We start from the raw sequence: 17,129 nt of genomic DNA, 5'->3' as shown, positions 1-17,129 counted from the left end.
GATATTTAATAATAACTTAACAAATGTTAAATATTATAATAATTTTGATTAAGATGGTGGCAGCAAATTATTATTTGGGATTCTGGAAGTTAAGAGGATCTGAGAAGTAAGATCATATTATTCAGCAAAACAAAACAAAAACAACAACAACAAAAACTAGCACTAGCTTGAGGACAGACGCTTAGTCTTAGAAGGACATTATATTTCTCAAATAATATTCTGCTCTCTGCAAAGTAGGAATCACACAAAGATAGTAGGTCAATAATGGTGGATTGTGAGAAGGACAGAGAGAGTATTGAAAGTGTCTAGCCTATTTTGCCCCATGCCCTCAGCACTCCACAGATCTCAGGGCTTGTATAAAGCTCAATTCTATTCCAATACACAAGGGCTAATGGAGTTGGGATTACTTTGACCCTTTTCATCTGGTTCAACATTATCTAATGAGGACATCCAAGAGCTTCAAATTAGACCATCAGTAGATCCAGCTGTGTGAATTAGAACTGGCAAAGGCAGGGATATGAAACTACACAATCCAGGCCAAGCTCTTGGCACAATGCCCCAAAAATACTACTTGTAATTGTGGTGATTTCCTCCATGACACTTTCTACTCTGGACTTACCTGATAACCAGGGTTGCCAGATTTAGCAAATAAATAATACAAGGTGCTCAGTTACATTTGCTTACCAGAGAAGCTATGACTAATTTTCAATATAGGTATTTCCCAAATGTTGCATATATTTAATAACCTGAGTGATAACCCACTTTCCTAGTTTTCTTTTTTTCCTTCACTACACATTCTGAGTCTTCTTTGGTGATTCCTCCTTCTCATGAACTACACTGACCTCATATCCCATGTATCAAACATCTTCCCACCTTGTAAACTTAGCATATGTTTTTGTCTTTGTCTGGAAAAAAAAACTTTCCACCACTGTTAGCCTGGACACATTAGGCTCATCCTATAAGTCTGGACATACTCATATTATCCTCACATTAAGTTAAATTCTTTATTATATAGTTTCACAGCACAATTTGCAGCACATATTACATTTACATTTGTTGAGTGCTGATTGCTAATTTTCAGCTAAACTCTATGGGGCAAGAACTATGTTTTTCTACTGAGTCTCCTGCACTTGGACAGTAAACCTACTTAATAAACATGTGTAGAATGTAGCAGGAATAACTTTTGTTACTATGATTACTAACAAGCACTAGTATTTTGCTCTGCGTTTTCCCAACATATTTCAAAGACACTTAACAGTACACTTCTGTTACATACTAATGAGATGTTAGTCAACAACAAGTTTCCATTGAGTATTGGTCATTCCTGTTTTCTAATATAAGAATACTCATTTACTGAGCACCTGTAATGTCCCAGGTGCTGTGGGAAATGCTTACAATACTCAGTTGTATCAGTCACTCATAATAGATCAATTTTAATTCATAGAACATTAATTAATAATCTAGAATGTCAGCTGGTTAACTTAATATTTGTGAGGATACTGATATTTGAAAAAAAATTACTTATAAACCAAGGACAATATTCAATATGGGCAGGACAACTCAAGAAATCAAGCACAAAACAGAAAATTTTTGGTGAGTAAAGGGAGTTAGTGGCAGCATAAAGAAATAATGTCACAAGCTGCAAGAATTTGATTCTTTCTTTTCCAATATTTAGAGGTCATTTCTGTCTAGATGATGAATATTACAATTATTAGACTCAAATAACATACTCTCTTATTGACTGTAAATTTCTACATAATATCTTATCATCTTTGTTTTACTAAGCCATTAAAAAAGACTGTCATAACTCATCCCACCAGAAATATTATAATTTTCTAAATATTGTCATTTCTTCCATTATAAATATTTTTAAATGATGTTCTATGTCGAAAATCCACAGAAGTCTTATCAATAACATAGTTACAAATTATTTCTTTGTTATGAATAGCTTCTATATGATGAGTAATTTCACTCTTGTTAGGTATATTTTTATTCAGTTTCTGCAAATGATATTATCTACATTTGTTTTAAATGCTCGCTATCTACACTTTCTGAGGACTGTAACTCCCTGTTCCCATAATACAAGGTGTTTTAAATTATTTAGAGACAAGAGAAAATGTTAAACAAAAGTATTGTCAAGATTTGACTATAGTTACTAGACTATATTAATACGAGTTTCTACAATAAAATCAAAGTTGGATATGACCACGTTTTTATATTATTTATTTTAATACATGTTTAATAGAAGTTTAATGTACTTGCAGACATACTTTGTTTTATTGTGCGTTATTTCTTGTGCTTCAGATATATTGTGCTTTTTAGAAATTGATGGTTTGTGGCAACCCTGTGTCAAATAAGTCTTTTGGAGTCATTTGTCCAATAATGTCTGCTCACTTCGTGCCTCTGTGTCATGTTTTGGTAATTCTCACGGTATTTTATTATTTGTTTATTTATTTATTTAGAGATGGAGTCTTGCTCTGTCGTCAGGCTGGAGTGCAGTGGTGAAATCTTGGCTCACTGCAACTTCTGCCTCCTGGGTTGAAGCAATTCTCCTGCCTCAGTCTCCTGAGTATCTGGGATTACATGCTCGTGCCACCACGCCCAGCTGATTTTTGTAGTTTTAGTAGAGACAGGTTTCACCATGTTGGCCAGGATGTTCTCAGTCTCTTGACCTTGTGATCCATCTGCCTCGGCCTCCCAAAGTGCTGGGATTATAGGCATGAGCCACTGTGCCCGGCCAATTCTTACAATATTTTAAACATTTTCAGTTTTATAATACATATTATGGTGTTCTGTGATCAGGGATCTTTGATATGACTATTGTAATTATTTTGAGGGTACCACAAACCACATGAATATAAGATGATAGACTTAATCAATAAATTCATGTATTCTGACTGCTTCACCAACTGGCTGTTCTCTCATTTCTCTCTCTCTGAGAGTCACTATTCTCTGAGACACAACAATATCGAAATCAGTCTTGTTAATAACCCTACAATGGGCTCTAAATGTTCAAGTGAAAGAAGGAGTTGCAAGTCTCTCACTTTAAATAAAAATCTAGAAATTATTTAGTTTAGCGAGGAAGGTACATCAGAAGCTGAAATAGGCCAGAAAGCTAGGCCTCTTGGGTCAAATTGTTAACCAAGTTGTGCATGCAAGGAAAAGTTCTTGAAAGAAATTAAAATTGCCACTCCAATGAACACACAAACAATAAGAAAATGAAATAGCTTTATTCCTGATATGGAGAAGGTTTTAGTGGTCTGGATGGAAGATCAAACTGGCCACAGCAGTTCCTTAAGTCAAAACCTAATCCAGAGCAAGACCCTAACTGTCTTCAATTCTATGAAGGCTAAGAGAGATAAGGAAGCTGCAGAATAAAAGCTGGAAGCTAACGGAGGTTGGTTCATGAAATTTAAGGAAATAAGACATCTCCACACCATAAAAATACCATGGTCAGAAACAAGGGCAAATGGAGAAACCTCAGCAAGTTATCCAGAAGATCTAGCTGAGGTAACTGAAGGTGACTATGTGTCTGGAGTTGGTTTCTTCCAGTGGGTTCGTGGTCTTGCTGACTTCAAGAATGAAGCCACAGACCTTTGCAGTGAGTGTTACAGCTCTTAAAGATGGCATAGACCCAAAGAGTGGTCAGCAGCAAGATTTATTGTGAAGAGTGAAAGAACAAAGCTTCCACAGTGTGGAAGGGGACCCAAGGGGTTTGCTGCTGCTGACTGGGGTGGCCAGCTTTTATTCCCTTATTTGTCCCCGCCACGTCCTGCTGAGTGATCCATTTTACAGAGTGCTGATTGGTTCATTTTACAAACCTCTAGTTAGCTACAGAGTGTGGATTGGTGCATTTTACAATCCTCTTGTAAGACAGAAAAGTTCTCCAAGTCCCCACCCGACCCAGAAGTTCAGCTGGCTTCACCTCTCAACTATACAAAACAAGAGATTTTCAATGTGGATGAAAGAGTCTTATATTGAAAAAAGATGTCATTTAGAACTTTAATAGCTAGAGAGGAGAAGTCAATGTCTGGCTTCAAAGCTTCAAAACACAGGCTGACTTTCTTGTATGCAGCTAATGCAGCTTGTTACTTTAAGTGGAAACCAGTGCCTATTTACCATTCCAAAAGTTCTAGGGCCCATAAGCTTTATGCTAAATCTACTCTGCTTCTGCTCTGTAAATGGAATGACAAAGCCTGGATGACAGCTCTTATGTTTACAGCATGGTTTAGTGAACATCATAAGCCCACTGTTAAGAACTGCTGTTCAAAACATTACTACTTATTGACAATGCATCTGGTTACGCAGTAGCTCTGAGGGAAATGTAAATGAAGATTAATATTATTTTCATGCCTCCCAGGACAATATCCATTCTGCAGCCTATAGACCAAGGAGTAATTTAGACTTTCAAGTCTTATTATTTAAGAAATGTTTTTCATAAGGATAGAGCTACCATAGACAGTGATTCCTCTTATGAATTTAGGTAAAGTAAATTGAAACACTTCTGGAAAGAATCCACTATTCTGCATGCCATTAAGAAAATTCATGATTCATGAGAGGGTGTGAAAATATCAACATTAACAAGAGTTTGGCAGAAGTAAATTCTAACCTTCATGGATGACTATGAAGGGTTCAAAATTTCAGTGGAGGAAGTCACTGCAGATTTGGCAAAAATAGCAAGAAGAATAGAATTAGAAGTGGAGCTTGAAGATGTGACTGAATTGCTGCACTCTCATGATAAAATTTTAAGATGAGCAGTTGCTTCTTATGAATGAATGAACAAAGAAAGTATAGAATATACTCCCGGTGAAGATGCCGTGAACATTGTTAAAATGATAACAAAAGATTTGGAATACTACGTGGACTTAATAGGTAAAACAGCAGCAAGGTTTGAGAGAAGTAAATTCAATTTTGAAAGATGTTCAAGTGTGGATAAAAAGCATGGTACAGAGAAATCTTTCATGGAAAGGAGAGTAAATTAATGTGGCAAACTTCACTGTTGTCTTATTTCAACCCATTTCCACAGCCACCCCAACCTTCAGCAACCACCACTTGATTAGTCAGCAGACATCAACATCAAGGCAAGTGTTCCACCGGCAAAAATGTGACTCACTGAAGGCTTAGATAATCATTAGCATTTTTAGCAATAAAGTATGTTTAATTAAGGTACAAGTTTAGACTATTAAGTGCTATTATGCACTTAATAGATTATAGTACAGTATAATCATAACTTTTATATGCACTGGGAAACCAAAAAATTTGTGTGACTTGCTTTGTTGCAAATTGCTTTTTTCATGGTAGTCTGGAATCAAACCCACAATATATCTGTGGTATGCCTGTATGTAAAAATGTACAGATCAAAAGGGTTCAACTTTTTGAATTATCACAGTCTGAACACACTTTTGTAACCCACTGCATGGATCAAAAGGATACTATTTCCAGCATATCAAAAGCTAGTCTCTGGCTTCTATATCACTATCTTCATTCTACTCACCAAAGATAAAAGCTGTTCTTAGTTTCAACATCTTAATTTAAATAAGTTGCCTTATATAAAACAGTTTCCCTTGTATGTAGAAATGAAGTTATACAGAATATATTTTTGTGTCCAGTTTTATGAGCTTGTATTGTTTTTTCAATCTCTTGTAGAAAGATGAACAGTGTGTTTATCATCTCAGCTTCTTAGCCACAACTTTTTGATCACATTTTCAGATGATACTTTGGAATTTATGTATCCACAATGGAAAAGTGGCACTGGATGTAGGGTTCATTTTTTGTGTGTGCTTTCTTTCTCTACATGATCTTGGCCCTCAAATCTTCACTGCCTTGAGATGTCTCCAGTGACTTCAAACATAAATCTTTTTTATATTTTGGGCAGGTTTTCTAGTTGTTCTACATGTACATGTTGATCAGCAACATGCTAATTCTTTATCCATATAAGTATACATCAAGTGAAGCAATTTTCTTGTTGTAGAATTATTCTTTCAGTTTTACTGGCTACTTTCATGGTACAAAAGTTTAATTGTCTTGCTTCTTATCCTGTAGAAGTTCCTTTTCATAGAGACTTATCTCTTCTTCTTGAACATCCACCTACTCATACCCTCATCTCTTCCCACAGGGCAAATACTACTTTCTTCAACACAAAGATTTCCTCTTGGTGTCTATTTTGCATCCATAATGCACTCTGTAATCTTGAGTGACACGTCATACTTCCACCAGGTGCTCTCTCATCAGCATCTCCACACTGTTCAGAATGGGTAAGGGAAAGAAAGGAGAGAATATTTTTATCTCCAAGAGTAAGGATGAGTAGCCATGACCTGTTCTATTTCAAGTTCCCAACAGGTAAAGTCTACAGATTTGCTGCATCCTCCAATACTTAAATTACTAAGTAGCATGCGTCTCCAAATAAGTTTCTATCTGAAGCAAAACAATGTTTCCTGTACAAATCTCATTTTCCCTATTACTAGGACTCTGGTTCTGACTTTCAAGCCTTATGGCTTTCTGTGGCATTACTGAGAAGCTGCGCATTCTCTGTTTGTTTGGTTAAGGTGTGTCAGTAACGTAAAACGTCATACATTCTTTAAATCTTAGTCTATTTTCTACTTTGGGAATGGTAGCGCCAATGACTTTGCTCTAATTTAGTGCCTCTCTGATGTAAATGGAGTGGGGGGTGTGTGTGTGTGTACTGATTCCTCTTACCATACTCTGTGGCTTTATTCTTACATTGCTCTCCATTGTTCCCCTTAAATTGGTCAAATATAAAACTGTATTTGTCTTCTCCTGAAGATTTGGTAACAGCTGTACTCCTGCTCCTTTACAGTCTTTCCGTTGGCCCTCTCATTTTCTCTCCCTGAGACTATTACAGTCCGCAATGAAGAAGCTCATTCTATTTCTTCCTATTTTTAGGTATTAGAGTCCTCTGATTGCTTCCACTATTTGTTCCATGTAATGCAGCCTTCCTATAACATAGCTCTGAGAGGATACCATTAAGCTGTTAAAATTTGTCAATATCCCCTCACTGTCAAACAAATACAATTAAAATTACTTAGTCTGTGATCTTATACAGGGCTCATTATAATACAAAAAATCAAATCTCACTTACCTTAGCTTAAGTTATTAAAATATATTGATAGGAAATGGTGGCAGATGCCTGTTGCTCCTTGGTCACTGGCATATACTTTTCTTCTGCAACCCTATTTCCAGTTTTGTTTTGGAAAATTATCTTTCTCTTACTATATGTTGCCTTATTGTAGACTGCATACCAAAACATCTTGCCCTACTCTGGCCATAGGGCAAATAACAACCCTCTTGACTAGTACATGATCTAGTTAGTCAAATTAGGCTCCTTTTCAACCCTTTCAGGACTTTGAGTCTTGATTAGAGAGGTGGGAGATAGATCAAATAGATCCCTGTAACTCTAGTAGCAGCACCCAGTCAGAATGGTCAAAATCTTCCGCAGTTTAGTTACTCCAAACTGCCTTGGCTTTTGTTCTCATTTCATCTCGTTTCTTTCCTGAAATGAGACATTCAGTCATTAACTAAGCTACCTAGTTTATCCCCAATCTTTTCAAGTTTTGCTTAGGTTATCTAAAATTTTTCTTTGTGTTTTTGCAATCAGTATAAACTGATAGAAGAGGAATAGGGTGAACTGAGGCATAACAAGAGCAAAGCATACAGATAAGATTTGGTGGACCACCACTAGAATTAGTACATGGGTAAGAAACAGGGCAAGTTTTCCGTCTGTCTGTCTCTCTTTCTGGGATCACATGGTCCCTTTTCTCTGCTTCTATCTAATTTTCTCCTCTCTATCCACCCTGGCTTTTACAGATTCAAATAAATCTGCCCTCGGATTATCTGCTTCAACCCTTACTCAAAGTGCTATCCAAATCGAAAAGCTCATACAGACCATCTGGAATCTTTGTTTGTAAAAAATATGAATTTCTAAAAGAAAATATGTGATTGCCCTGGATTTGATCTTGTGTCCAATCTGGTTAAACCAGGTGTGGCCAATGTCATGTATAATATAAACCATGCTCCTCTGGATTAAGTGTGTTCTCCAAGAAGGGAATGTGGGGGTTAGGGGAAAAATGGATATCTTTAGTGTATTTTAATTATATGGTCTTCTGTTCAACCCTTTATGTGCTTTGGTTCCAGTTCGTGTGTGAACTATCTATGTGACTTTCTATTTCTGTGTCTTATTGACTCAATATCTATTGAATTAAAAATTAAAATTGTTAATATACCTGAAGGACTTCTTCAAATGGTTCCTGATCCACAGAGTCGTTCCTTTTTGTTCTTAACGTACAATCTTACCTGAAAATAACCACTCTTCATTCTAAAATTCCACAGAAGATAGTACTTTTTTATGACAGAAATTATTAATACATCTTAGCTGTATTAAAATTATTATACATGCTTAATGAACATTATTATCTTGAAAGCCACATGAAGGCAGAAAATTTATCAAATTTATTCTGTCTACTACAGGGTATTTTAATTAATATACTGGCATACACATTTGCTCAGTAAAAAAATAAACTTTTTAGGAATATAATTTTTTTGGAAAGAACTAGGGTCCAGGGTTGGAGTGCAGTGGTACCTGATATCATAGCTCACTGCAGCTTTGAAGTTCTGGACTCAAGCAATCCTCCTGCCTTAGCCTCCCAAAGAGCTGGGACTACAGAGGTGTGCCACCATGTCTGGAAGGGAATACGATTTTGAGTGAAATCTTTTTATGTTCTGCGAATAAGGATTTCTGGTCAACACATCAATATTGACAATTTCTTTAGGAACTGAGCTGTCTTTAGGGTACTTAGATAGTTCAAATGGCTTCATTACATTTTTGTAATACTCTAAAGCATCAGAAAACAGATGCTTAATATTTGTCATTATGAAAGTTAAGAATAGAAAACTGGTTGGTGTAACATCCAATAACTTGCTGGATGGGCCTTTGGTCATAAAAGTTCACTTTTCTCACTAACCTATCTATGGATTCGCACATAGGCTTGCTGTTGATGCCACTTGGACTTGTATCTTAGGTTAAAAAGAAAGAAATTTGAAAGTGACTACATTTTAGTTTAGTTAGAATTAGCTAGATAGTTGCAACTTTCCACACGTTATTTTCATATGCTAAATTACTACAAAATTGAGGTTACAGAGTTTCAGTTACAGGATATGGTAAAAATATCAACATTTCATGAGATTTAGGAGAAAAGTCTTTCAATAAATTTATAATATTTTACGTAAAACTAAATGCGAAACTGAAAAAAATCGAGCAGTTCATGCATCATTACAAAGCTGAATTAATTACTCACATAGGAGAGAAACAACAACACATGATATATGAGGGTGCGTGCAATCGCTGCTACAGCCAGAGGATGCAGTGATTGTTGATCTGTGACTGCTTAGACAATGCTGTCTGTTTCAAGGTCTCCAAATTTTACAAATAAAACCGCCACTCTCCTTCAAACAGGAAATGCGTGACCTTCCACAGTAATTTAACCTCTCATGTTTACTCATCTTGAAAATGATAATGTCATAGTTAACATGACTCCTGTGTGAGGCAGTGGGTATTTTCTTCCTTGCTTTTGAAGATGTTTTCTATAAAGCAGCGTGAGCTCTTCCAAGAAAGCTGTGGTGTAATGAGCACTTTTTTAAATTAGAAGTCATAGTGAGAGGCTAGTTAGCTGGAGCACAAGCCATATAGGACTCAGACAGTAGGCTGCAGTCCTATGTGATCAGACACATCTAGTTCTGTAAGTCTTGAACTATTCTCCAACCTCCAAAGCCCTTTTTAAAAGTGATTGTCCACACCTAGAGGGAACTCATTTTCCACAAAGGTGACAAGAACATACTCTGGGGAAAAATCAGTCTCTTCAATAAATGGTGCTGGGAGAACTGGATATGCATATGCAGAAAAATGAAACTAGACCCCATGTTTCACCATATACAAAAATTAAATCAAAATGGTTTACAGACTTAAATCTAAGACCTCAAACTATGAAACTACTACAAGAGCACATTGGGAAAAATCTCTAAGACATTGGTCTGGGCAAACATTTCTTGAGCCATACATCATGAGCACAGGCAACCAAAACAAAAATGGACAAATGACATTAATCAAGTTAAAAGGTTTCTGCACACCAAAGGATACAATCAACAAAGCGAAGAGACAACCCACAGAATGAGAGAAAATATTTGCAAGCTACCCATCTGACAAAAGATTAAGAACCAGAATATATAAGGAGCTCAAACAATTCTACAGGCAAAAAATCTAATGATCCAATCAAAAATAGGCAAAAAATTTGAATAGATGTTTCTCAAACGAATGCAGACAAATGACAAACAGGTATATGAAAAGGGGCTCAACATTGCTAATTGTCAGAGTAATGCAAATCAAAGCTGTAATGAGATATCATCTCAGTCCTGTTAAAATGGCTTAGATCCAATAGACAGGCAATGACAAATGCTGACAAGGATGTGGAGAAAAGGAAACCATTGTATGTTGTTGGTGGCAATGTATTAATAAGTTAGTACAACCACTATGGAGAAAAGTTTGGAGGTTCCTAAAAAAAAAACTAAAAATTGAGCTACCGTATGATCCAGCAATCCCACTGCTGGGTATATACCTAACGTGAAGGAAATCAGTATATCGAAGAGGTATCTGCACTCCTGCGCTTGTGCAGCACTGTTGGCAATAACTATGATTTAGAAGCAACCTAAGTGTCCATCAACAGATAAATGAATAAAGAAAATGTGCTGCATATAAACAATGAGGTACTGTTTGGCCATAAGAAAAAGAGATCCAGTCATTTGCAGCAACATGGATGAAACTGGAGATCATTATGTTAAGTGAAATAAGCCAGACACAGAAAGACAAGCATCTCATGTTCTCACTTATTTGTGGGATCTAAAAATGAAAACAATTGCACTTATGAACACAGACAGTAGACAGCCTCCAGACAGAGGCTGGAGAAGGCAGACGGGGGCTGGAAGGGAGGTACGAATGGGTAATGGGTACAAAATATAGTCAGAATGAATAAGGCCTACAACTTGATCACACAGGAGAATGACTATAGTCAATAATGACTTAACTGTACATTTTAAAATAACTTTAAGGGTGTAATTGGATTGTTTGTAACTCAAAGGATAAATGCTTGAGGGGATGGATACCCCATTTTCCACAATGTGTTTATTTCATATTGCATGCTTATATCAAAACATCTCATGTATCCCATAATATATATACATCTACTATGTAACCACAAAAATAAATGATAAAAATAAATAAATTATTATCATTGCTCAGAAAGAGTGAGAAATGGCAGAAGTTTTTAAAAAGAAATACTATAAGAAAAGTTCTTTAATTACCCTCTATTTTGTCTGCCTTAGCTCTTTGTTTTGTCATATTGCAGAGCTATGCTTACAGAAAATCAGTTTTAAATTCATTGCTTACACTTAAAATAATATAAAAACTCAAAACTACAACAAAATATTGACAATGCATCTGACTGATATTTATTTCCATCTGGGAATTTGAGGCTCTTTATACTGTGCCCTTATGGTAGGGCAGGATCCCAGTGGAATATACCTTTTTGTTATTCATACATAAACCTGAATTTTGCTTTTTTAAAAGCAAAATATATTGTATTCACAGATTAAATTTGTGAAGAAAACAGATCGACTTCCACTTGTTAAATTACTGTTCTAAAGAATGGATCATCGTAAACAATCTTAGGTTTTATTGCAGACTAGAGCTAATCTAATTGATACTGATAGGGATTGTGGTACATTTGTCAAGAGTGACTTTGGGGTCAGCGAGCCTGGGTGTGACTTTCTGTTTTACTTACTTGACACATTATCAAAGCTTCCAATATAATTATTTGCAAGATGAGGGTTAGTGGGTACCTATTGTTTTAGTCAGCACAGCATGCATTCAGCTCCCTTCTAATAACAGCTTCCTGGGCTTCTTTTGGGAGCTAGCCTTCCCTTAGATTCAATGTTTACATTTCAGATGGTGCTGAACCTGCTCTGTGAATTCAGAGACTTAGGCATAGTCAAAGAGTATCAATGAGCAACAGTACTAAGATTTTAGGTAAAATTACTAGAAAATCTAATGATATGGCAAATCTGGAAGGGTGTGTAAACATTTTTAAACAAATGTGCTTCCAACTGAAGTCAGCACAATGGAAAACATTGCTGGAGAGAATGAGAGAATCAATGAAATATTATGTGGGCACCTGAATCTTGCTCTGTTTGAAGTCAGATGACTCCTTTATGACTTCAATTTTATAAACAAATGAATACTGTTTATTTCAAAAAAAAGTGTTGAATAATAAAAAGTAAAATTAGAATGTTTATAATCTTGTAGGAATTTTGTGATTATAGAGTATTTGCCATAGTATCCACTGTTTGACGAAATTTGTTTGTGTGAACACCTATCTTGGTCAATCTAGATCAATGACTGAGTCTTACCAACACTACCTATCTGAAGATTGAGGGAGACAACCATGATAAACATTTAGAGAATTTCTTCTTAGCAATAACAGGCAACTTTTAGAAACAGAACACAAAATTTTCAAAAAATTAGGACATACCATTCCATGAAACTTTACTGGAATGCATTTATAGAGCATGGTCCATGTGTCAGATATATTATTCCTCCTCCTAGCTAAAGCCAGACTCTCACTTTACAATATTAGTGCCAAGACTCTGTAAGACAAACAGCGTCAGAGTCAAAAGAATAGTAACACATGTAAATAATACATAAAAAACATGGATTACACTAGAACTGGAGACACACTGAGTCATATCTGGCTAAAGATTTTCACTAGTATCTTTGGAAGACATAACAAAAATATAGCTAATTCCATTATTTGAGTACAATCATTCATAATTTTTTATAACCTCCATCATTTCTAGAAACGTTTGCATTCAGAATACCTTTTATGATATGCAGATCTTGGCCAAAAGGCAGAGATTCTATCCTACCATTTCATCCAATATTCTGGTGCCTAGAATGGGCACATCATAGAGAATGTTACCTTTAAAAGCTCAGCCATCTGGAGCTCTTATACATCTGCGGACATATCTGCACGTAGAAAGTGTACAGACTTATCAGCATTTATTCCAACATTCCCATGCAATACTCTTTTAACATGGAGAATTCAACTTCACAAATGGCATTAAAAATTGCATCTTTGAGAGTCTTATAATAGAGCTGTTAACATATTAGCAATCTGTTAGCAGTCTGGACTGTCATGAGCAAGAACCCACGCACAGTATGAGCCATCGTTTATTTTTGGTCACACCAAGAAAGTACAACATTTATTTTAATAGACTAAGACATAAAAATCCCCAGCAGGTTGAGATGCACCAAATGGGATATTGATAGACGACAAAATGTTGTTGACTCTTTATAAGGACAGAGGACAGACTGGGAGCTTGCAGCTTGTTTTTAACTCTTATAAAAATAGGCAAGCCATTCTCTTGGTCACTCTAGGAAGAAATCTCAATTACTGTGTTAGTTTTCCTCTCAAGTGGTGATTGGTTGATGCCATTATTTACAATCCACGAGGATTGTTTTTCAAAGAGATACTCTGTTGGAAACATGAAACAGTGTGCTCTTAGCCAGCTGTACTATTTTTATTCCCCTTTGGGAATAGTGAAGTATGATTCTGCACATACAGTACATGATTATGGCAAGACATTTTAAATGGGAAACTATTGGGCATGAATGTGTAGGTACCAGGGTGAATATTGGGCAGTGCCTTCAGAACATAATTCATACTACCTATCTCTGGTGGTTGATATACTGAAAAGGAGAAACTTATAATAATCTTATTATATATAATGCATGTATACTATGGAGATAACTTTTATGTTTAATTTTTGAATTTGGTCTTTCCCTTGAAGTCAGAAGAGGAAAATTACTGATTTGAAACTCAGAGGCTAAAGAAAAGAAAATAGAAATAGGGCTTTGGTGTGGAACTACGGGCCTGGTGTGCAGTGCACAGACTGTACTTAAATAAGAATTATGTATTTTGAGTGGTTTTTTTCCAAGCCCCCAAAATGAAGGAATTTCTGCAGGAGAATGGTCAAGACAGGTGGGAAGCAATTTTAAACATAGTGGCTTCCTCGGTAGAAAGCTGGGAGCAGAGTAAGAGACATGGTTAGAACAATAATGTACTGTGCAAGATGAAAACTGCATCAGCAGAGAGATCCTATGATGTTTATGTGGGATGAATCATTTCTCTGTTTTCTTTACACTTAGAGTAGAAATAGTCACATACTTTTCTTTTTTCCTTCTGAAAAGCTTCTTTTTATCAGAAACTCATAAACCATTGCCCACAACCATACCTGGCTGTTTTCTCAAGAGTGAGCTCTTACTGTCATTCTCTTTGGTTGTTGAAAACTGGGTGAAGTGACCTGGTTAAGATGAGTTCTGAAGAGATAGGACAGGCAGTGGAAGTATTTCTTACCTACAATGGTATATTGATGGAGCCCAAGGAAAAGTCCAGTTGCATAGATTATGAGGGCTAGAGTTCAAAAGAGTATACGCATAAGTTTGCAAAACAAGTTGCAGGCATTTGGAACTGGAGTACTGAGCTTGGCAATTTCAAGAGTGGGTTGAAAAGGTGAGTTGATGTGGAACTTCTGGCATCCAGACTTTTTCAGGAAGCTGTTGTATGGAAGAGATACATTCACTTAAAAGGTCTGAGGACATTTACTCCATATAACAGTATTAGAAATGCAGTTGTGAGTAAGAAAACACTATACTGGCTCTCATGAGGCTTACAGCCTCATATCAATTTTTATCAGCAAGATATTCTTTTTCTCAGGAAATGATTTGGCTTTTAAATTGTTTTCAATGGATTGTATGTCAGGCTATGTGTTTGTTTTAAATAAGCCAATGTACAATAATCTGCAGTAAAAAAAATTTTTTGTCTTTTCCCAATTCATCATGAAAATGAAATGTGCTGATCAAACATTTCATCAGGCAATGTATAGATTTTTGGATTATACAAAGTGATTAATTTTCTGGAACTATATTTAATCTTCTGGAGATAAACTAAAAAGATGAATGTTTCAATTGGCAGGAATAGCTGCTCATTCATCTCGGTTGTCAACATTTAAAAAAAGAAAGAAAAGAGAAAAGCAAGCAAACAAGCAAGTAAGAAAAGACAAGACTCCCTGAAGTACTTTGTGGGAATTTATTTCCTTGCCTTAATGTGGTCAGTAGCCACAGCTTTATTAACCCATGAAAACTGACCCAATTAAACCACACTTTTATATCTTTGCAATTTTTATTTAACTAGGAATTTCTCTACACTTTGATATTCCATATCTCTATAGCACTTTAGCTACTTAGATTATCTCTAATGTCTTACTGATTTAATTATTTGTACCTTTTGAGACTACTTAATTTCCAGAGATAAATGATTTTATCATAAGAATATAGTTCAGAGAAATATATATATCAATTTTTAAAACACACAAAGAAATATAATGTTTTAAATAATAAACGTTGACATGTTTTGGATTTGTGTCCCCACCCAAATCTCATGTCAAATTGTAATCCCCAATGTTGGAAGAGGGGCCTTGTGGGAGATGATTTGATCATGGGATCAAATTTCCCCCTTGCTATTATCATGATAGTGAATGAGTTCTCATGGGATCTGGTTGTTTAAAAGTGTGTAGCATCTCTCCCTTTGCTCTCTTCCTCCCTGGCCATGTGAAGAAGTACCTCCTTCCTTTTCACCTTCTGCCATAATTGTAAGTTTCCTGAGGCCTCCCCAGCCATGCTTCCTGTACAGCCTGTGGAATCATGAGCCAACTAAACCTCTTTTCTTTATAAATTACCCAGTCTCAGGTATTTTTTATAGCAGTGCGATAACAGACTAATACAGAAAATTGGTAGCAAAAAGTGGGGCACTGCTATAAAGATACCTGAAAGCATGGAAGCATCTTTGGAATTGGGTAATGGGAAGTGGTTGGAAGAGTATGGAGGGCTCAGAAGGAGACAGGAAGATGACAGAAAGTTTGGAACTTCCTACAGACTTCTTAAATTATTGTGACCAAACTGATGATTGTGATATGGCCAATGAAGTCCAGGCTGAAGAGGTCTCAGACGGAGATGTGGAAGTTACTGAGAACTTAAGCAAGGATCATTTTTGTTATGTCTTGGCAAAGAGGTTACAGGTATTGTGCCCCTGCTCTAGAAATCTCTGGAACTTTGACCTTGAGAGTGATGATTTAGACCATTTGGTGGAAGAAATTTCTAAGCAGCAGAACATTCAAGACATAACCTGGCTGCTTCTAGAAGCTTATGCTCATATTCATGAGCAAAAAGATGCAGAACTAGAACTTATATTTAAAAGGGAAACAGAACATAAAAGTTTGAAAAGTTTGCAGCCTGGCCATATGGTGGGAAAGAAAAACCCATTTTGGGGGGAGGAATTCAAACTGGCTTCAGAAATTTGCATAAGTAAAGGGGAGCCAAATGTTGATAGCCAGGATAATGGGGATAATGACTTGAAGGTATTTCAGAGACCTACAGGGCAGCTTCTCCCATCGCAGGCCTGGAGGCGTAGGAGGGAAGAATGGTTTTGTGGGCCAGGGCCAGTGCTCTCCTGCTCTGTGTGATCTCAGGACATGGCCCCCTGAATTGTAGCTGCTCCAGCTCTACCCATGGCTAAAAGGAGCCAATGTACAACTCAGGCTGTTGCTTCAGAAGGTGCAATCCATAAGCCTTTGTGGCTTTCACATGGTATTAAATCTATAGGGGTGCAGAGTGTGAGAGTTGAGGCTTGGGAGCCTGCACCTATATTTCAGAGGATGTATGGAAATGCCTGGATGTCCAGGCAAAAGTCTGCTGCAGGAGTGGAGGCTTCATGGAGAATGTCTACTAGGGCAGTGCCAAGAGGAAATGTGGGGTTGGAGCCCCCACACAGAGTCTCCACTGGGACACTGCCTATTGGAGGTGTGAGAAGAGGGCCACCATCCTTCAGACCCCAGAATAGAATGGTAGATCCACTGACAGCTTGTACCATGCTTTTGGAAAAGCCTCAGGCATTCAACACTCCATGAAAGCCCATGAAAGCAGCTGCAGGGGCTGTACCCTGCATAACCAT

The sequence above is a fragment of the Macaca fascicularis genome, chromosome 6 (assembly GCF_037993035.2).
Source record: "Macaca fascicularis isolate 582-1 chromosome 6, T2T-MFA8v1.1".
NCBI classification, from domain to species: domain Eukaryota; kingdom Metazoa; phylum Chordata; class Mammalia; order Primates; family Cercopithecidae; genus Macaca; species Macaca fascicularis.
The sequence above is the reverse complement of the archived record's forward strand: the minus strand, read 5'-3'. Positions refer to the sequence as shown.